The sequence below is a fragment of the Lissotriton vulgaris genome, chromosome 6 (assembly GCF_964263255.1).
Source record: "Lissotriton vulgaris chromosome 6, aLisVul1.2, whole genome shotgun sequence".
Lineage (NCBI taxonomy): Eukaryota > Metazoa > Chordata > Amphibia > Caudata > Salamandridae > Lissotriton > Lissotriton vulgaris.
Window position 1 is genome coordinate 1917484876 of NC_141694.1, and position 22382 is coordinate 1917507257.

At 43.1% G+C, this 22382-nt stretch overlaps 1 protein-coding gene across 1 annotated transcript in view; it reads left to right on the forward strand.

Moving 5' to 3' along the window:
• Positions 1–22382, forward strand: part of LOC147709920 (apoptosis-associated speck-like protein containing a CARD) — a 185815-nt gene that overhangs the window by 138969 nt on the left and 24464 nt on the right. The window lies entirely within an intron of this gene.

Below are 22382 nucleotides of genomic sequence, written 5' to 3' on the forward strand. Positions count from 1 at the left end.
GAGCCGGGCCGGAGGAGCTACGGGAGGAAGCGTCCGCTCACCCCGCCATCTTGGCCACGCCCCCTGTCTGTCAGTTTTAAATCAAAATCAGCATGAGAAATGTTTAAACACATAGAAACTCATTCCCTAAACCCTATTTCCCTAACTTAACTAAAGAAACCTAAAGGGAAAAATCAAAAGTTCTAAAGGTTCTTACGTAAATCAAAAGTCCGACCGCATCTCCGGAGCACAGGAACGAGCCAGCAGGGCTCTCTCTAAGGGGGCAATCTTTATACCTTTTCTCTATCTAAAACTAACTAAAAGAATACAAATAACCGGCCATCACGAAGCATGATTGGTCGAGAAATGTCACTCCACAAAGTCATTCGCCTTTCACATTGTAAGAATCACGTTCTTTAAAAGCGGCATTGTCCCTAGACTACGTGTGTCACAGACTCTTCTGAGGCTTGCAACATTTAATAAAAAATGTTCATTGCTTCCTCCGTCCAAGCTTTTCCGCCGCTACACATCCTGTCCTTGGCAATGAAAGTTTAAACAAAGATTATCTCAACACTCTGCACAGCCTTGTTTCCGCGTGAGTCTTTCAAAGAACTATGAAGAAAATATTTTCTTTTCATTCACTGCTGTGCAAGGCCCAACTCGACAGGACTTCAGACATCCATTTTAGAAATAGGCCACAGGCCTCTTTTAGTATAACTATAGTATGCAAGGAAACACATAATAATAATTATTCTGTTACCCACCCCCTTGTCTAATGTTAACCCATTAGTCTATGTTACCTAGCTAAATGCACGAAAGATGAACAAAACACTGTCACATGAATGACACAACATAAACTAAAAGCACATTCAAGAAAATGCACATGTTATTATTAAAAAGAGCCGCAGTTAATGTTTGACAGAACAGAAGACAAAGTTAAAATATTATTTAAAACATGTTGACAAATGCGACAAAGAGCACATATCATTAGTCCCACATGTTTGTGATGGTGCACATTATTCTAGATTGAATCAGTACAAAAACATACAACACTCATTAATGTATTAAAGATTATGGGAGTTTTAATCTGCTAACTGATTCTTAACTTATCTCTAAAGTCCGCTTCATCAACTCCTTCATCTGGTGATTTCTAAATCACCAAACAAAACCCAAAAATTTACTCAAAAATATTACTTTTAGAAATGTCATATAATGATCTCTATCTGTGTTAGTAAATCTAAACTCCTGTTTCATCAGTTTGTCTGGAACTCTCATATTGATCCCTGCGAAATTCATCCATTTCTATCTCCTTCTCCTGAGCCTTTCTGAGTTTGTAGATCCTTTTCCTTTCCCTCACATGCTTCTTTCTCTTGTGAATCATGCAACTGATTTTCAACAAAAGTGTCACTATAGCAATGATTATTACAGGATAAAGCACTTTGCCAATGATTGAACTGCCAATTTGAGCAAACTATTCCCTGATTGCCTCAAACCTTTTAGCCAAACGTTCTGAGAAATTGTCACTTTCCATAGGTTCCATTTCTGAGTGAAATTCAGTGATATTCTTAATCAGTAATTCTATGTTCTGATTTTTATCTGGGATATATGTGCAGCAGTGCTGAACATGCAAAATCCCACAGACTCCTCCCTCTTTTGCTAGGAGAATATCTAAAGCAAGCCTGTTCTGCATAACCATGCTTCTGGTGGCAATGAGCTCAGTATTGACCAATTGAAAACCACTTGCTATATCAGTGGACAATCTATCAACAATTGTGGAAACCTTTCTGATTTTGATTGCATTCAGAGTTATTCCCACCATAGGAATTATGGCACCAAATATATCTCCCATGATCTCAGAGAAGCTTTCTCTCTTGTACCTATTCAGGTGTTTGCCAATTTCAAATGAACCTTCCCCATTTCTGTCCACATGGAAAATTTTAGGAAAAACTAGACCAAGGTAACATGTACCATACCAATGGTCAGGGAGACAGAAATATGCTCTGTTTCCACAGACAAAATAAATTCCAGGGAAAATTGGGTCCTTACCACCTTTAAATCCCCAACCCCCTATAATACGATAAGTATCCTCACATTGGCTTGCACCAACAAAATAATTGTCATAAAGCGTGTTATCTCTTCTAATGCAGAATTTTCCACTATCTGGATCATCTATGTGAATAGCAGCATTAGTATATCCACCATTAAGCTTCTCATCCTCTTGCTGCCAAAACCTGGATTTTGTTTGTTTCAGCATCTCATTTCTCTTATAAATTGCTCTTCTCTCCTCAACTAAATTAAGGAAAGTTTTCTCTTCAGGTCTCATTTTGCAGGTTAAATTATTTTTGTAAGCATATTCGTAGGTCAGTTCATTAGTCACCAGAAAGAATTCCCTCATCTGCTTAGCAGGTCGAACTTTATTTAAACTATTTACGACCTTCAGGTTAGCAAATTCTTCTGCTTGGAATGCTCTCCCCCTGTTCCTTAGAGCTGCGCCGACCATCACTGTTTTTAAGAAGGAACTCAAGACTCATCTGTTCAATGCCCCCCTCTAACAGCTTGTTCAGGCCCTGATCCAGCACTCTTGTTGTCCAATCACTCACCGCGCCAGGATACCCCGTGGTAATAGAGCGCGCTATAAAAGTTTTAATAAACATAAACATAAACATAAACAAATATTTCATCGTGGTCTGAGTAATAGTACTCCAAACGACCAGTCTGATAAAACAAGCTAGCTATCACACTGTATGTTATGCCATAAGTAAGGGGTAACATGTTATATCTGACCCCTTCTGAAACTGAAGCAGGAAGCTTCACACATACGTAGCAGTCCTTGACGTCCATGACTCTAACATACTCTGATAAGAGTCTCGAAAAGGAATTAGTAGAAAAATTACCAACAGATCTGTCCTGGTGAAACTCTGGTTTATGCTCCATACTCCTGTTAGTTTTGCCTGCAACGTCATGAGCAGCTTGTTTAGATTCAACTTTGCTCGTCATGTTCACCTTGTAATCCTCTTTGTCTATGCCAAGAGGAAAGATGACTGCTAAAATTAACCAAACTAGAATGAATAGAATCACACAAATGGATGACATTTTACAACATCTCCTGAGGATAGCACACCTTGAATTGTCAGTATTAGGCATTCTTTTTTTTTTTACTTCTTTTTACTTAAAACAAAAAATTTAAAATGAATTAATATAATAACACCCTCCCTTTTTTTTTTTAAAGTAACCCTCTAACAGCTTTTCTTCGACCTTGCGTCAATAAAAAGTGATTCCAGCTAACACAATTTCTTCGACCTTGTGACGCCTAACACAATTTCTTCAGCCTTATGCCAAAAATACCTCAACTTAAAGAAAGCTAAACCTAATCATTATCACTATTTTCTTCCAAGTCTTCCTGAATGCTATTGCTGACTTCAACTACTGGTGGGATAATTATATAGGCCCACTCTGGAGACTTGTATTTCTGATTTGGCTTCAATGGTCTTTTGCTCTTTCTGCTAATTACTTCAATTTTCTTTCCAACTTGTTTTTTTTGTCAGATTCACTCTTCTGACTAGATATCTCATTAATCTGTTCTTTTGATTTTTTCACCAACTTGAATTTTAAATCTTCTTTTGGCCAGATATCACCTTTTCTCAAGAGCTTCTTTTTAGGCTCGATTTCATTACATTCAGCTTTCCAAGCCCTTTTTCTGAATTTTCTTATTTCAGACTCTTCATCACTCTCATCAGAATCAGTTTCAGAGATTTCAATTCTGAATCTAGGAACTTCTTCACTCGGCAGCTTCACTCCGTTAGGAACAACATCTCTGTAGCTGGTACTTGGCAATTCGTCCTCTTAATATGGAATTACTTCTAGCTTCCAAGTTTCAGATTTACCGTTCCTGCTTTCAGAGCTTCCAATCTGCTTTTCAATACTCTCCAGATCTTGAATCTCTTCCGACACAATTTCTTTTTCAGTTCTTTTTTCTAGAACATCTTCATAATTTTCTGAATCAACAATGACAATTTCTAGATCTTTTTCATTTGATGCTTGATCTACATCAGAATTTTCCCGATGTCGACTTTCCTGTCGATTTTCAGAATCTGGATTTTCAGGTTCTTCTTCTGAGTCTGAATCAGCTGTAGTATCATCACTATCTTCATCAGGGTTATCAGGAGGTGGTACGCGAATGGTGTGACTTGCATGCACCCACCTCTTCAGACCCTTACATTTAACAGCATTTGTTGTGACTAGTATCACCTGTCTTGCCTTTTGCCACGTGGGTACTAAACAGTTCCTCCTCCGATGAACCTTGGTTCTGACCCAGTCTCCTGGCAATAGATCATGAGCCTGCTCCTTTTCTTTTGAAATCACATCTGTTCCCACCTGATGGAATACAGAAGTCACCACGTCAGACAGCTGCTTACAGTAGTCTAAAATTGCACTATCATTTATTGTCAACAATTTTCCAACTGGAACAAAAGCCTGTCTCATTACTCTTCCCATGAGAATATCATGAGGGCTAAGACCTGTCTTTTTATCTGGTGTGCTTCTCAAAGACATCAAAACAAGTGGAAGTGCATCTGTCCACTTTACTCCTGTAGCTAGGCACATTTTTGAAATTCTTTTTTTAATTGTGCCATTAATCTGTTCTACCACACCTGATGGCTCTGGTCTATAAGCACAGTGTAACTTTTGCTTTATGCCAAAAGCCTCACAAATTAATTCAAGCAGTCTGTTTTCAAAGTGTGTACCACGATCACTTTCAATAGTCACTGGAAATCCATATCTTGGTATGATCTCCCTTAAAAGCAATTTTGCCACAGTAACTGAGTCATTGTGACGTGTTGGGAACGCTTCCACCTATCTTGAAAACAGACAGACAATAACAAGAACGTATCTCAACTTCTTATGTGGTGGCATATCAATGAAATCCATTTGCAATCTGGTAAAAGGACCACCCTCCCGTCCTATGGTTCCCATGCTTACAACTATTTTTCTGTTTGGATTGATTTGTTGGCAGATCAAACTACGCTGGCAAAGCGACTCTGCAATAATCCTACATTTTGGATTATACCAAGTTTCCCTGAAAAGTCGAATAGTTGTGTCTCTCCCTAAATGACCTGAACCATGGTACATCCGTGCCATGTCAGCAATCATGCAATTGGGCATAACAGGTCTGCCATCTTTATAAACCCAAATTTCATCTTCCTCTCGCTGTCTGCAACCTTCTTTGAGCCATGTGTTTTTCTCCTCATCATTTGCCTCATCTTGTAAGTCTTTTACTCCCTGCCATGTTTCTACTATAGATAGTAGCATAAGAGAGTTCATTACATGATCATTATCTTTTTCCCGATTAAGTGAAAGATTGTTTTTCGCACAGTAACGTGCAGTTTCATCAGCAAAGGCATTTCCTTTAGTTATATAGTCTTCTCCCTTTTTGTGCGCTCCACATTTGACAACAGCAATTGTTTCTGCTAACTGAATGCCGTGGATCAATCTTCTGATCAATTTTGCATTTCTGATTGGAGTTCCTGCAGATGTTAAATAACCTCTTTGAGACCAGAGCTGGCCATAGTCATGAACTACGCCATATCCATACTGACTATCAGTCACAATGGTAACCTTTTTCCCTTCCGCTTTTTCACAAGCTCGAATTAAACCAACTAATTCTGGTACTTGTGCTGAACTAATTCCTTCAAGAGTTGAACCTTCAATTATTTCTGAAACTGTGCAAACTGAATATGCAGCTCTTAAAATGCCCTCGTCTGTTTTTAGACAGGAGCCATCAACAAAGTAATCCATGTATGACTCTGGTAAAGGCACATCTTTGATGTCTTTTCTGGGTTTAGTGCAGTATTCCAAAACATCCAAACACTCATGATCGATATCATCAGTTTCATTGTCAATTTCAGAAACCACACTATCTGGTAAAAAGTGTTGCAGGATTGAGATTAACACACCTCGCAATAGATACATTATCTGATCCCAGAATAACCTTTTCATATTTGGTCAATCTGTTACTTGACAGATGCTGTGTTTTACTTCTGGTAAGAAGTGTTTCAACTGAATGAGGTACATACACTTTTACAGGAAACCCCATTATGATTCCTTCACTTTGCTCAAGGCTTACACTTGTTGCAGCCACTGCTTTTAAGCAACCTTGCAGTGCTTTCGCAACAGGATCAAGAACAGCTGAAAAGTATGCTATAGGTTTTCTCATTTTTCCATGTTTCTGAATGAGAACTGATAATGCACAACCTTCCCTTTCACTGCAGTACAGCTCAAATTCTTTGTCGTAATCAGGCATTTCCAATGCTGGTACTTCACTGAGAATTTTCTTTAACTTTTCAAAAGCCTCCAATTCTGTTTTTGTTAAAACAATCGGGTCTTTTATGTCTGCCTTTGTTAACCTTTGCAGTGGTTTCGCAATTACTGAAAACCCACAAATCCATTGGCGACAATAACCAACCATTCCTAGAAACATCCTGATCTGTCTTTGTGTTGTCGGTGGCTGTTTTGCTCGAATCATTTTTATTCTCTCAATTGTTACTTGTCTGATTCCTTTTGCAATTCTGTGACCAAGGTATTTAACCTCTTGTTTGCAAAACTGTAATTTCGCAGGTGACACTTTATGTCCCTCATCTGCCAATCGATTCAAAAGTGTAATGGTGTCTGTTACACAATTTTCTTTTGTTTTTCCTGCAATTATGAGGTCATCTATGTATTGAACCAATGTTGATTCTCCAGGCATTTTTAAATCTTCCAGGGATTTCTTTAACAACTGATTAAAGATAGATGGACTCTCAGTATACCCTTGAGGAATACGACACCATGCTAATATGCGATCCTGGAACCGGAACGCAAAAATTTGCTGGCTATCTGGATGCAGTGGAACTGTAAAGAAAGCATTACATAGGTCAATGACCGTATACCATTCTGCATCATGCGGAATCTGATATAGAATTACCGCTGGGTTTGGTACAACTGGACAGCAAGGAATAACAATTCTGTTGATTTTTCTCAGATCCTGAACTATCCTGTAAGTTCCGTTTGGCTTTTTAATTCCCATAATCGGTGAATTACATGGGCTGCTTTCAATTTCTCTCAAAACACCTTGTTTAATGAATTTTTCAATCACAGGAATGACACCCTCAATAGTTTCAGGTTTCATTTTGTACTGGGGAATGTTTGGAAAATCGATTCCCTGTTTCACAGTAATTTTTACTGGGTATACATGTTTCATTAAACCCATTTCATCTGCAGTTAAATCCCAAATTTTCGGATTAACTGCCTCTTTCAATTCTTCAGGTAAATTGTTTTTATCAAAAGCAGGGAACATTTTATTTTCTTCGTCAACCATTAACAGTGTCAATTTATACAGCCCATCTTCTTCTGAAGTTTGAAGCTCAATACCTTCCGGCGAGCAATACATTTTGCAATTCATCTTGCACAAGAGATCACGTCCAAATACATTAACAGGACTGCTGTTACAGACAACAAATCTGTGCTTGTCTTTGTAGTTTCCAATTTCTGCATCAACTGGTTTTGTCAAATCTGTTTTTATTTGCTGATTAGCTACACCAACTACCTGGATGGTTTCACCCGAGAGAGGAAGATTTTCAATTTCCACTGATCTAACAGTAGAACGGGTAGCACCAGTGTCCACAAGAAAAGTGATGTCTTTGTCATTCACTTTACCATTTACAAATGTACCTGACTGATCTACCTCAAGAGTGGCTCCAAGCACACACTCTTCCTCCTCTCTCAGGCACCGTCATGAGTAATCCCCTGAATCACTGCTCTCATTTTCTTTCAGCCAAAATTGTTGAGAGACATTTGACACATTCACTTTTTGTGATCTTTTTACCTGTTCAGCTCCGCAAAAACCCGTCTCTGGACTGTATCTCTGTGGACTCATGCAATTTGACAAGGGTGGCTGTGGAATTTGACTCTGCTGATTGAATTGGCTTTGCTGATTCAATTGGTTCTGCTGATTCACTAACTGACGCTGTTGCTTTGACTTATTTCATTTAACTGTAGCTGTAGCTGTTGCTGCTGATTTATCTCATTCTGCATCTGTGGATTTAATGATGAATTTTTAAAATTTCTGGGCGGATTTTTACACTCACGCTTCCAGTGTCCAATTTTGCCGCAATTAAAACAAGGTAGCTTTTGTTTTAGCTCTTCAATATTTATATTAAATTTAGGATTATTCATAAAGTTCCCTTTAAACTTTCCTGGATTCTGCTGAAATTTTTTATTTTCTACGGTTGCTATCTGCTGTTCAGCTACCTTCACTTGTGCCCACATTGCCTTTTCCTTAAGCTTTTTCTGCTTTGCATCTAACTCATCACTGCAGTATTTTGCCTTCCTCAGGATATCATCAACTGAAAGTGACTGCCAGCCGACAATCCCGTTTCTAATCATACCTCCAATTTCAGGCTTCAGGCCATAAAAAAAAACCTGTAAATGAAGTGGCTCATGTCGCTTTCACTTAATTTTTCATAGCCACTGTATTGTTTAAATACCAGGAGTAATCTTTCATAAAAAGAATGAACTGATTCCTTTGGCTCTTGGTTTGTCCTGTCTATTTTAACCCAATCTACTTCTTTTGCAGGAATCTTGTTTTTCAGCCAGACAATTACTTTGTCATAAAAATCCATGACATCGTCTGCAGGAGCACCTGTTATTTTATGTCGAGGTGGATCCTCTTTGGGCCAACTAACAGAAATTTCCAAAGATCTGATGGGACAACAATGTCAAAGAAACCATCAAGATCAATCTACAGAACTTTAGAAACTTTTATGAATCTGTCAACCTGACAATACCATTCCACTGGCTTTTCTCTCAGCCGAGGAAAGTCATTTGTAAAGAGCAGAATGTCCTGTCTTGTCCATGGAACATGAACATAACCTCCACCAGCTATTTCCCTCATAGGAAATTCACCAAAAACATCACCTCTTTCTCTTTTCTTCTTCTCTTCTCTTTGTCCATTTAACTCTCTTTTTACTTAGCTCACCTAATCTTTTTAGGAACACAATTAATTCTTTTACATGGGTTATTCTGCCTATGGTATTTAGATTCTCAATATCCTTTTCGGAAAAATCCACTCTGTAATGTTTTTGCAATTGTTTTTGACGACTCAAATCTATTTCTAATTCAGCAGCCACTTCTTCAAATTGTTCATATTTATTTTTAGTTTTCCACTGAATGCTCTTGCAGATAAACAACAGTTCATCATCCAACTGTGCCAATTAATAATTATTCCAAATCTGCCTTTAATTTTGCAACATCAATAACCTGTTGAGGAATCTGCGTTAAATCTATTTTATTTGTGGTCTTTTCTAAAGACCCTGAATCAGAGTCTGCAACTGATGGTGTGACACCATTCGACAAGCTTTCATTTAAAGTTAAATTTGGCATTGTTTTATCTCTTTGAATTTCTGTTAATTCAGAATAAAAATTTTCAGCCACCTTTTGAATTTCTGTATTTAAAGGATTCGTTATGACTGAATGTCTGTTCTCACCTTGCTCAAAAATTGGTACAACAGTACCAATTGTAACTGGAACTGTTACCGCTTCCATGCCTTTTGTTAACTGCTGAATTAATTCTCCCTTCGCTTTTAAGTATTCTGAAATGTTTGGTATATTTTCAGGCAACTCTGTCTTTTTGTCATTTTTCGGGAAATTATTTCTCGAATTCGAACTTTCTCTTGGAGTATTTGATTTACTTCTTGATCTCGCCCTTTCAGGTAATCTCATAAATCTGGGTGAATTATTATCAATCTCTCTAGAAGGTGCACTAGGAGAAATTCCTGAAAGACTCCTCGGGGTAGAATGTGAACAGCTTGGCTGATAAGGTGGTGGATTAATAAAATTTTCTTCTAAAACTGCATCATCTAATTCTTCATCAAGATGACCTTTTTGAGAATTCTTTTGACCTGATGTTTCAACAATCATTTCTCTCACTGGGTACAAACCATCATGTATGTCCCCTTTTCTCGAGCGACGCACTCTATCTTGGTGTGTTTCCCTATTTATGCCTCTTGGTGTTCCCCAATTTTCTCGTTCAAGCTCCATCATTTCAATTTCCCATTCAACTAAAGCTTCAAATTGAGTGGGTCTGGGTCTTGGCGTAAGAGTCATCATGTTATCTCTTAAGTTTCTTAAAACTTTTACATTAAACGATCCATCTTCTGGCCAGGCTAAAACACCATCATCTTTGGTATAATGCATCCAATTTTCAAACCAGAGGACCGTATGATAACCATATTCTCCTTCCATATATGCTGCGGGTGTTGTGTACTTATGAAGTAATTTTCCACCACGCGCTTCAATTTTCTTGTCAGGATTGAATACATTTTTTATTTTCTGAAACCATGAAGGCTTCTTTTCTTCTTTATTCCAATAATAACTCATGTTTAAAACTATTCTGTTTAATTTAGAAAAGATCGTAAGTATTTCCTTGTTGTTCCGCTACTCTAGCCAATCCGTGCGCGAAACTCACCAACAAGCCAATCAGGTTAAGCCACGTCACTACCTTGCTCAACCAATGAGAATCCAGTTTTCAGAAAGGACCAATCAGCTAACAGCTCGTCACGATCACGTGAACCAAACAGTGCGCTTGCTGTGACGTATGCTAACCGATCACAGCGCGAACCCTGTGACGTATACTGCCGCTGCAGCTTCACTGTCTCCGCTCCGCAACTCACCCCTCCTTTACAAAATATTTTCACAGCGCCATTTTAGAACAATCCTTTTCAATGGATTTCAGTTAATAACTGCGGAAAAACAAACCATTTGTCCGCTTCGCTAAATAAAGTGATAGCTTTACCAAACATTCAAGATTTCACTCTCGTGAAATAGACGACGCTATTTTCACAAAAGAAGTTTTACGCTTTCATACGGAAACTCTATTCATGTATACATGAAATCTTTGGCAGGACTCTAACCAACCAATAGAAATCCACAAACGCCAGTAAGAATAGACGACACTACCTTACCCTTCTCACAAGCTCGGAAAAATCCTACTACTCTTTTCATAACGAATTTTAAAACGGGCTCTTAGTCCCTATACTCAGAGCTACAATTTCATAGGCAAACCTCACTATACATACATACAACCTATCATACCTAAAATCCCTAAACTTGTGTTGTACGTCCCCAACACTTAGTGATATTTCAGTACCACCAATTTGAAAACAGAACAAATGAACTGTGTAACTTCACCTGTCACACTACTCTGCCGGCACATAGGATTTTTCTCACTGCTGGAAAAACCCTTCAACAACAACATATAACAACTAAACAAAACTTAACCTGTGTTAAACATGTATCCTATATAATTACCATGTAACATGTCAGTTACCATAGTAACCAAACTCTGCTACCAGAGAATTGATCCAGCGGGCCAAAGGAAATTCAGTCTCATATGTGCATCACTACTCTACAATACTCACCTTTAATCATAAGTCTATTACTAGGCCCATAGATAACAAAGACATGAATTGACTAGCTGAATCATTTGACCTAATTGTTCAAAACAACCTTATGCATTTAATTAAGTCAAAAATCATAGGCAATGGATTAACTAATGGTAACAACGAAACAAACAAGACCAGCTTGTCATTTAGAATCTATTTTATTAACTTTATTATCAGGCAAAGAGCATTTCAGAATTTATTTCTTTAATTTGCAATTTTATTTTGCATAATTTTTATTAGAAACGCACATTAGTCTGTCAGTTTTAGATCAAATCAGCATGAGAAATGTTTAAACACATAGAAACTCATTCCCTAAACCCTATTTCCCTAACTTAACTAAAGAAACCTAAAGGGAAAAATCATAAGTTTGAGAGGTTCTTACGCGAATCAAAAGTCCGACAGCATCTCCCAAACACAGGAACGAGCCAGCAGGGCTCTCTCTAAGGGGGCAATCTTTATACCTTTTTTCTATCTAAAACCAAGTAAAAGAATACAAATAACTGGCCAACAATAAGCATGATTGGTCGAGAAATGCCACTCCATGAAGTCATTCGCCTGTCACATTGAAAGAATCACGTTCTTTAAAAGCGGCATTGTCCCTAGACTACATGTGTCACAGACTCTTCCGAGGCTTGCAACATTTAATAAAAAATGTTCATTGCTTCCTCCGTCCAAGCTTTTCCGCCGCTACACATCCTGTCCTTGGCAATGAAAGTTTAAACAAAGATTATCTCAACACTCTGCACAGCCTTGTTTCCGCGTGAGTCTTTTCAAAGAACTATGAAGAAAATATTTTCTTTTCATTCACTGCTGTGCAAGGCCCAACTCGACAGGACTTCGGACATCCATTTTAGAAATAGGCCACAGGCCTCTTTTAGTATAACTCTAATATGCAAGGAAACACAAGACATCAATTAATTCAAGAAATGATAATTATTCTGTTACCCACCCCCTTGTCTAATGTGAACCCATTAGTCTATGTTACCTAGCTAAATGCACGAAAGACGAACAAAACACTGTCACATGAATGACACGACATAAACAAAAGCACATTCAATAAAATGCACATGTTATTATTAAAAACAGCCGCAGTTAATGTTTGACAGAACAGAAGACAAAGTAAATATATTATTGAAAACATGTTGACAAATGCGACAAAGAGCACATATCATTAGTCGCACATGTTTGTCATGGTGCACATTATTCTAGGTTGAATCAGTACAAAAACATACAACACTCATTAATGTATTAAAGATTATGGGAGTTTTAATCTGCAAACTGATTCTTAACTTATCTCTAAAGTCCGCTTCATCACCCCCAACCATGACGTGGGGCGGACCGTCCGGCACCGTCAGCGATGAGACTGATTGCTCCTCACTGCCCAGAGCTCTGGGTATTCATTCCAAGTTGGAAGTTATTCCTAAAAGTATCTGTGACTCTCTTGCATATCTTGGATGATATTCCAAGGATTGAATGGGAGGAGGTGATGTCACAAAGGTATTTACATGTAGTAAAGTTACGACTGTGGGATCTCTGCACTCGCCACACTGCAGTTCTCAGTATGGAGACTCCGCCCGAGTGCGGATACTTTGCAGTCCTAAGTGTTCTACAAGTAAATAGTCCCAGCATCATCCAGCAATTATCGCCATCACAGCTGGGGGAACACGTGGGATGTCTGATGTTAAAGGACTTCGCTTTAATAAGGCGTGCCTCATTTCTCCCACCAATCTCCATGGGCTTGTGCCTCACACCAATGTGCGTACTAGTGACCTTGTGGTAAAGGTCCCCAATACAGCATAGCTGCCTATTCACACACAAGGTTAGTTTCTTGAAATATAGATAGGATTGACTACATTCTGTAGTAAATGCTCATTTAGATTCTCACAGGTGAGAGATTTCATGAATGTATGTAGGTACACAGTTTTTTCATAGCACAACCCTAGAGAAACGGCAGCGGAGCGCTGTACAGGGTCAAAGACAAGTGTAAAGACAACAAGAGAGATAGGAGAGGTGGGTGGTTTGTGGGCTGGTTAATATGTTGTGATGCAGTGTTCATTAAAGAGGCCTCTTCTACTCTTTTCCAAATTGCTGCAGCTTTGGGGCAGTCCTCATAGATAAGGGGATGTTATTCCAGATACTGGGTGTATAGATGGATAAGTCCTGCTGTCTTGTTTTTCCTGTGTTCACTACTTGGTCTCTACATTGATGGTCTCCTGGCTGCGGACGTGCTGAGAACCATCAGAGATGCGGAGCTTGTTTGCAGCATAAACAGTGATACCTGTGGATTTCTAAATGATGCAGCTGGTTCTGAAGATGGTGCAGGGGACGGACTACTCGGCACCGTATAGTACCAAAACCGCCCTCCTTGCCACAACAGACAAATTCTGTACCTTACTGGACAAAGGAAAAACAGCAGCCCTCATCCTTCTTGACCTCTCAGGGGTGTTCAACATAGTCTCTAACCGCACCCTAATACGCAGACTCCATGACGCAGGGATCCAAGACAAGGCACTCGACTGGATCCGCTCCTTCCTCTCCGGCAGAACGCAGCAAGTCAGACTCCCCCCTTTCCTCTCAGACCCTACGCCAACTACCTGCGGAGTCCCCGAGGGGTCCTCCCTCAGCCCTACGCTCTTCAACGTCTACATGGCTCCGCTCTCCCCATCATCAGAACCTACGGGCTCAACATTGTGTCATACGCAGACGACACCCAGCTCATCCTCTCCCTATCCAACGAACCTAACACCGCCAGACACAACTTTCGCGAAGGCATGGATGCCGTCGCCAAATGGATGAAAAACAGCTGCCTACAACTAAACACAAACAAAAGAGAAGTACTCATCATGGGCCCTTCCTATTTTCTCAAGAAACCTCAAGACCTGGCTCTTTGACAGACCCCCTTCTTGATGGACTGGAACATGCGACCCCCCACCCGCCAGCACATTGAGACCCTTAAGGGTGAGTAGTCGCACTTAACAAACACCTGATTTGATTTTGATTTGTGCAGGATGTTTAGGGGGGCCAATGGAGTCCCATCAGGATGGGGGTATGCACTCTTACTTCTCCAGGGACTGGTTGAGACATGCTGCAGCATGTAGGATGCCCTTATGGGCTGCAAGTATGGAGCCTGGAATGCCCTGGAGCAGGGTTTACGGCCATCCAGGTAGAGAGTACGAGGGCTTGGACAGTAGTGCGTTCTGCAAAAAACGTTTCTATTCCTTCTGATTTGCTGGTACCAGGCCACCTTTATTGTTTGGCAGTGTGTTTATTGAGGGTGAATGTAAGTGACTTGGCATTCAGTGAAAGTTGAAGTTCTAGGCCGTCAGAGTTTATGTCATTGAACCAGAGGAGGTGACTTTTATTTATTCATTTATAAAGCGCGACATTAATCCCACTGGGATATCATGGTGCTAGCTGTGGCAGAGAAGTGATGAAGCAGGTTATGATTAATTGGGGCAAACGGCAACAGCAGTGCTAGGGAAATAGATATGTTTTGAGTTTCTTCCTGAACGCCATGTGTTCATCAGAAAGTCGCAACTCCAGTGGAAGCTCATTCCAATGAAGTGCTGTGAGGTGTGAAAAAGTGCGTCCACCTGTCCTGCTCCTACTGATTCTTTTGGTTTCAGCTGATGCTAAGGAGCGTGGCCGGAGGCATCTGGGTGGAACATAAAATTTGATTCTGTTCTGGAGAATCGTGGGGCCTGTGTGATGGAGTGCCCCACGGGCATGTCCAAGGAGTTTGAAACGCGCTCTTTGGCGTATAGGCCGTCAGTGAAGCTGTTTCAGGCATTTTGTCCCAGAGCTGTATCTGTGTTGCTGATGCACTAAACTGCGGTATATCTCCAAGCTCAATCCACAGGAGAGACGAGAATTTCCCCACACTCCTAAAGTCCGTCTATGGATGAGAAGAGTCGCACCCCCCCAGACTGACTCTCGGAGATGCGGGGAACAGAAGCCAGGACAATGTACCTCAAATCCCCTTGCTGATTCCCTCGGAATGACCAGAGAAGAGGAGAGGTGAACCTACAAAATGAACATTAGGACAATACCTCTCCTCCCTTGGAACAATATAGGTCATATATCGTCTTAGTGCTGGCTTTATAGAAATCACACCGTCCCTTACCAACTGGACATCTCCGGATGTCAAAAGGAAACTTTTCTTGTGGCCAATAGTGCAGGAAAAACATCTTCTCACTTCCAGGGCAGGCAGAAGAACTATTCACAACTAAGGTAGACTTCACAGGCTATCTCCAGCTAACAACAAAAAATAACGGCTTCAGAATGTTCTGTTAAACTCTCTTAACAGATTTCCGAATAAAGTGCTTTACCTCACTCCAGTAAGGAAAACAATGCTTGGAAGACAAGCACTTCTACCAAACACAGGTACACCGGCGTATGAACATCGATATTCAGTCAAGCTCGCACAGCGCGGTACATGTATCTATTCATGGTTTTTTGCCGGTCAAGTAAAGGAAAGAGAAACGCGCACCGCGGGTTTACAAACATTGTCGTCAAAACGTGCTCTGCGTTAGAAGGGATACAATGTATCCCACAAAATACCGCTCATGACAGGTAAAGGCGGCCGCGTCCGAGTCAGCAAACAGGGCGCAGCCGCGAACTCGGTAAAGGCAACACCAGCGGGGAAGACAGTCTGCGACCGCCGGATGAGACACAATGCCTGCGGACTCAAGTCATGGAATATGCGCGCAGGCAAAAATAGGCACAGACTGCAAAACGAGATACCTATTATTGGATTTCCGACGTGGAAGCGGGGAATACAGGTCTTAGGAACAGAGAGAGAGAACAACGCTGAGTAAGGAAAGAAGGGGCGTGGAGTCAGGTTCAGGAAAACGAAAGCCAGGCAACGGCTCCTTGGCGAATCAAGGGGGCATATTATCAAGGGGGTTTATCTCCGCTTTTTTGGCTTTAAAAGCCAAGAAAGCGGAGATAAAATTATCTCCCTATTACCAAGCTGTTGCTAACACCAGTTAGCGACAGCTAGTAGGAGATAGCGACCATCTTGGGCCCCACTTTGCATGTCAGTGATATTTATCACTAATGAGATGCAAAGTGGGCGTGCCAAGATGTTAGAGACTGAAAACAGTCGCTAACATCGCTATCTCCTATTACCAACCTTTGGAGATATTCGCGCTAAGCGGGAATATCTCCAAAAGCTAACACCTGCCCTGAGCAGTTCTTAGCCATGTTATCCAATGGGAGGTGGATAACATGGCTAAGAGCATTTGCTTGATAATGCATGAATATCGCTGACTTTTCAGCGATATTCATGCATTTCGGCCGTTTTTTATCGCATTTGCGATAAACCTTGTTAATAGCAAGGTTTATCTGCGATAAAACTCGCCGATGTGCGGCGATAATTTTTGTCTCTAAACAAGTTAGAGACAAAAATTATCGCTAGTTGTTGGTAATATGCCCTAAGGTCTTTTAAGGAAGGGAGTGTCTAGAAGCTTCACCTCCGTTAGAGTGGTAAGGGATCTGCTCTAAAGTGTGTATTCACTACAAAGCCAGCGCTCAGCCCTCTCCATGACTCCAAGGAACTATGCAGGAGGCCTGATGTCTAACAATCTGCTCCCATTGCCCACTAGTCTAGCCACTGCATTCTGTATTACCTGCAAACGTTTAAAAAGATAATCTGGCATGCTGACAAAGAGTGCATTTCCGTAATCCAGCCTGCTGACAAGCAGTGCCTGCGTAATCGTCCTCCTGCTTTCCAGAGGGATCCACAGAAATAGTATTTTTAGGAGCTTCAGGGTAGTGAATCTTCTGCCACACAGGATCCGCACGTGGTCTTTCATCGATAAGGTATTGTCAATGGTGATGCCCAGGTTTTTGACACCCTGCTTTGGAGCTGGCACCATCCCCAAAGAGAGGGGCCGCCAGGATGTATCCCAAATGTGATTGGCTATGCCGAGAAGCAGGATTTAGACAGTGTTCTGACATCCAGTTTGTCATCTCATTAAGGCAGTTGCTGAGTTTGGCTCTGGTGTCATCATGCTTGTTTCCGATGCTATTGTCAGTTGGGTGTCGTCCACATAGGAGCAAATTCCAAAGCCCCATTTAATGCCAATCTTTGCCAAAGATGAAACATAGGTGTTGAATAATGTAGGGCTCAGGGATGCTTCCTGCGGAACTCCACAATTGAGGTTTTTTGGGGTGGAAGAAAAGGTACCCAACTGTACAGTTTGAGTTCTATTACATTCAGTCATTAAAGGGCCCTAGCATGTATCCCTTTTTCATGCAAATTTTCCCGTAAAAGTTGGTGAGAGACCGTGTCGAAAGCTGCCGGCAGGTCTAACAGGATCAGGGCTATGACCTTTCCCTGGTCCAGCAATGATCTTATATTGTCTAAGACAGCCAGGAGAGTTGCCTCCGTGCTGTTGGTAGCCCTGAAACCTGTTTGTGTGGGGTCCAACAACTCATTTGATTCGAGGTAGTTAATTAGCTGTCTATTGACAAGTTTCTCCAGAACCATGGAAAGGTAGGGAAGCTGGGAGATTGGCCTGTAGTTGGCTGGATTGTTTAGATCAGATCCTATCTTTTTCAGTAAGGGGGTTACTAAGGCTTGTTTCCAAACCTCTGGAAAGGCTGCTGTCTCCAGTGATTGGTTAAACAGCTCTGTGATGTAAGGGCACAGAATAGGTGTAAGTTGTGAAAAGATAAAGTGTGGACATGGGTCGAGAAAGGATTCTGATTTGACTTCCCCCATTGCTTTGTCAATCTCGTTTTCTGTAAACTAGAGTTGTTCTAGAGTTGTACATCATTGGGATATTAGTGACTCCTGATGCTGTTATCAGTGAGTAGAGCACCCAGGGGTTCCATGGAAAGGTTGACGGTGTGGCGTTGGGTATCCTCGGCATACAGGTGAATCTTGATGCTGTCTGAGGGTGAGCACCGAGCAGCTCCATGTAGAGGGTGAAGATGTCTGAGGAGAGTATGGAACCCTCGGAGACTCCTCAAGTTAAAGAGATCTTTCGGGACATGGAGGTGTCCCATTGATGCTGTTTGGAGAGGTACCAGGAGAACAGGTCCTTGATGTCTAGTGCGGTGGGTCAGTCTTCCGTGGCAGAAGCAAGCTTCTTGGGCTCTCATTGGGCCATGAGGCGTTGGATTTATGTTGCAAATTTGGAGCAGTCAGAAATTAAATACCACTCCACAGCATTTCAAGAGGTTCTAGTTGTTAACCCTTGCTTTATGATATGGAGCACCAGACAGAGTTGCTTTCAGATGTTTCATTTGCTGTGATCAGGTCAGCAGCTCCAGCAAGTGGGACATCTATTGTGGAAGAAAGTAATTTATATGTCAATGACTGGAATATTGAATCTGCTCATAGGGCGATATCCTTGAAGATGTCTGTTAGAAATGGGGTTGCCAAATCTACAGGTGGGGTAGCATGGAGCAGAGCGGGCAGGCCAAACTTCGGAGAACATGTGAAGCACTCACGCAGGACCCACAGACGACACACCAGGCACACCACAAAAGAGGCACGACACTGCTTGAGTTGGAAAAATAATAAGTTCTCTATTGTCTCCAACCTGCAAGGGTAAACATAACATAGGCCGTAATCACAACAGGGCGCTAGCGAGCACCAGGGCAGTATATACCCAGGGGGGATTATTTACAAGGTAATTGGGAACAAGGCTGAAACAGCAAATAAGTCCAAATTGTCCAGCTGAAATATAAAAAGGTTAGCACTTGGCATGTAACGTCAGCGACATCAATATGAGGGAAGAAAACACTTGGCGTGGAAGCCCATTAAGCATGACATCAAACATTAGGGGTAAGAACCCAAAAGAGCTGGCATTGGCGTCTCCTGCAAAAAGAATATGAATCACCCAGCATTAACATCAGGCAGGAACACCTGCAATAAAACAGCCAAGCTTGCCCATTAGCATAGGGGCACAACCAGGGGCCTGGAACAACACGTCAGGCCAGCATAGGGGCACATCGGGCGCCAACCTGTAAGAAAAGACCCATTCACTTGCCCTGTGGGCACAAGAGCATCCGATCAACCATCAAGTGTAAAACATCAGGATACCTTGGCATCAGTAACATTAGCCACAGGACACGCCCAATCAGGGACCGGGGGCGCCGTAACCGGGTGCAAGTTACCACTGTGACCATTAGGACCATCCTTGGCGTAGTGGCAGTAGGCCAGACCTATGGGCGTCTTCTCAGCAGCATAACGCATGGGGACACCCACCATTAACAGGGGCATTAATACTAGGCCATCAGCACACTGGGCGCAAAAACCATCTCTCTAAACATCAACCCAGCATTAACATAAGACTTGGCCCTAACTCATGGAGGTCATGCAGGTAGCAGTCACATTAACACTAGGCCCAAATCACATTGGACCTGGGGGGCATTTATGAATTTAACATGTGCCTGACTCTAGGCCTATGAACTTCAACATAGGGCAATCCCTCCTCAGGGCATAGACAGGTAGATTGGATGTCAGGCCTAAACATTTCAGGGAAAATCAGGCAACAGGTAAAAATGTGCATTTCATTGAGTATATCAATTCAATTTCAATCTTTATTTCGGCCGATTTGGCCATCAAAGATATGCAAAAAGAACACATATGGAACATTATAAAACCATCGAAAATAGACGGCAAACACATGTTGTACAGTATAAAATCATTCCACCCTAAGAAATAAATACTACTAGAGTGAAAACAGATAAAAAAGTATACATTTAAAATTATTAATCTTAAAATTAGGTGGGGAACTGCGACTTTAAAATACGGGTGCGAGTATGCCAAACATTTGTAAGAAATTGTATATCACTTGGCTATACATATCGAACCTTTCCCTGGGGGCCACTACAACATTCTACCTTTCCCCCGTGGCCTTTATGATGAGCAGGGGACTCTGTAGGCAGTTCAAAAGGGCCTAACTGGCAATACCCCAGCGGTCACTAGCGGCTTTTACTCGTGTGCTAGGCACTCGGGCCCTTATCAGTCAACAAGGGGGGGGGGCGTACACCGACCCTGTGTCCCGTTGCCCTATCTACCCCCACACAGTTTACTTAAGGCCCCACTCATCGGGCTCCTGATGTCTTTCCGGCGTCTTCAGGGGCTCTGGCTTCTCTGCACATGTGGGGCGGGGCTCTCCCAACAAGATGGGAGACCCCCTCCGGAGTGCAGACTTCCTCCGGCCGGCTTCCCTTCTGCCGAGGCTCCTCAGGTAGCCCTCACGCGACCTCCTCGCAATCTCAGGCTCTCCGGGGCCTGGGCTGGCCGATGGGGGGTTCTCGGGCTGCTCTAAGCCCTCCGGCGAGGATACCCGGCTGTCCCTGCTTCCGCCCTCACAGGGCGGGACTTCTGCTCATGCCGCGCCTGGGGCCCAATCCCAGCGTGACTCTCCTTCTTCACCCGGGCCCCTCCTTCCTCACGGGGACCCAGGGCACTCACCGGTCCGCAGGTGTAATCGGGTCTCCCTCTTCCCCACGGGAGCCCTGCAACACCGCCGGCTGGGTTCTTCTGGCCTTCTTAATCCCAGGGCTCCCCTCCGCTCACTGGGGACCCCGCAGCACCTCCTTCACCTTCACCCGGGCCCCTCTTCCTCACTGGGCCCGGGACTTCCAAAGCAGCCTCCGCGAGGCCTCTCCCTGCTGTCAGGACGCGGCTCCCGGGGGCGCGGCATCGCCAACCAATCGGTGCGCGGTAGGCTGGGGGCGCGGTCGGTGACGTCACCGGCGCCCCAGGCACGTGATGCCGGCCTCTCCGGGTTCAGGCCTATCGCAGCCCTCTCTCCACTCCGGTGGCCCTCTCCTGGTGCCGGGGGCCGCCGCAACGTTACCCCCCCAGCCGCGGGAGTCTCCTCATACAGCGCCGGGCCGCGGCAGTGATTTCCGGCTACATACAACCGGCGCAAGGCAGCGCCAACACTCCCCGGGCGGCGGCGGTGATGTCAGCGGTAGTAAGGGGTAGGCTCCCTTTTATTTAATTATTTATATTGCGGCAAGTGTGCCAAAACGAGGGGTAGGCTGCCGTGGCGCTATTCCCCTCACAGTTCCTTCAGGCCACACAGCCCCCAGCGCTTCTCTTCCCACAGCGCTTGGTAGGCAGTCCAGGGGCAAAATATCTGAGGCAGGCCAGCAACACTGGGATCAGCACGGCGCTTTAGGATTATAGCACTTAGGGGTACAGAAAGTCCCAACCATCAGCCTCCGGGTCACGCTCCTCACCTCCTGGGGGGGGGTCAAGCCCACAGCACTCCTCAGGGGCACACTCCTCACTTCCTGGGCACCTCTTTCGCGCAGCGCTGGCATGGTTTACGGTCCCCCACAGTGTCAGGGACCTAGGGGGAGGGCCCTCCTTCATCAGGGGCCCGGGGGACAGCAGAGGGGGGGTTTGAGGGGTGCAGCTCACAGGCCCCGGTGACACCTCGCAGCAGGTCCCCTCACGTTCCTGTCCCAGCTCTGTCTCTGGGGGTCGGGTGGCGCATTCCCTTACTTATACCTTCCTCCCAGTCAGTGCCAGAACCTTCTAAAATGCTAGGGGTAAGCTGGTCTAAACTGGCTCAAGGGGAGGGGTTGAGCAGCCTGGGTGCCAGGCTTCCCTCCAAAAGCTAGGGGTGGCTAGGTAATATTATCCAGACCGCTGACCTACGGCAGTCAGGTGGCAAAACCCATGGCCGTGGCATCCATTTTAAATACAGAGCATTTCAGTCAGGTGCATTTTTAAAATGGGGAATATTTCCTGCACACCATTTCGTGACATTACATTTTAAAACAGGGCACTCTTACCACACATGGCCTATACAGGTTTATTACCATGGGGGAGACATCCCAAAGTAGGGGGGCAAAAAGCGAAAAATTCTGGGGGAAAAGGGCCAAGTCCAACAATGTCATTTGAGGCTCTATACTAGAGGACAAAGTACATCACATTTTTAAGGCCAGGAA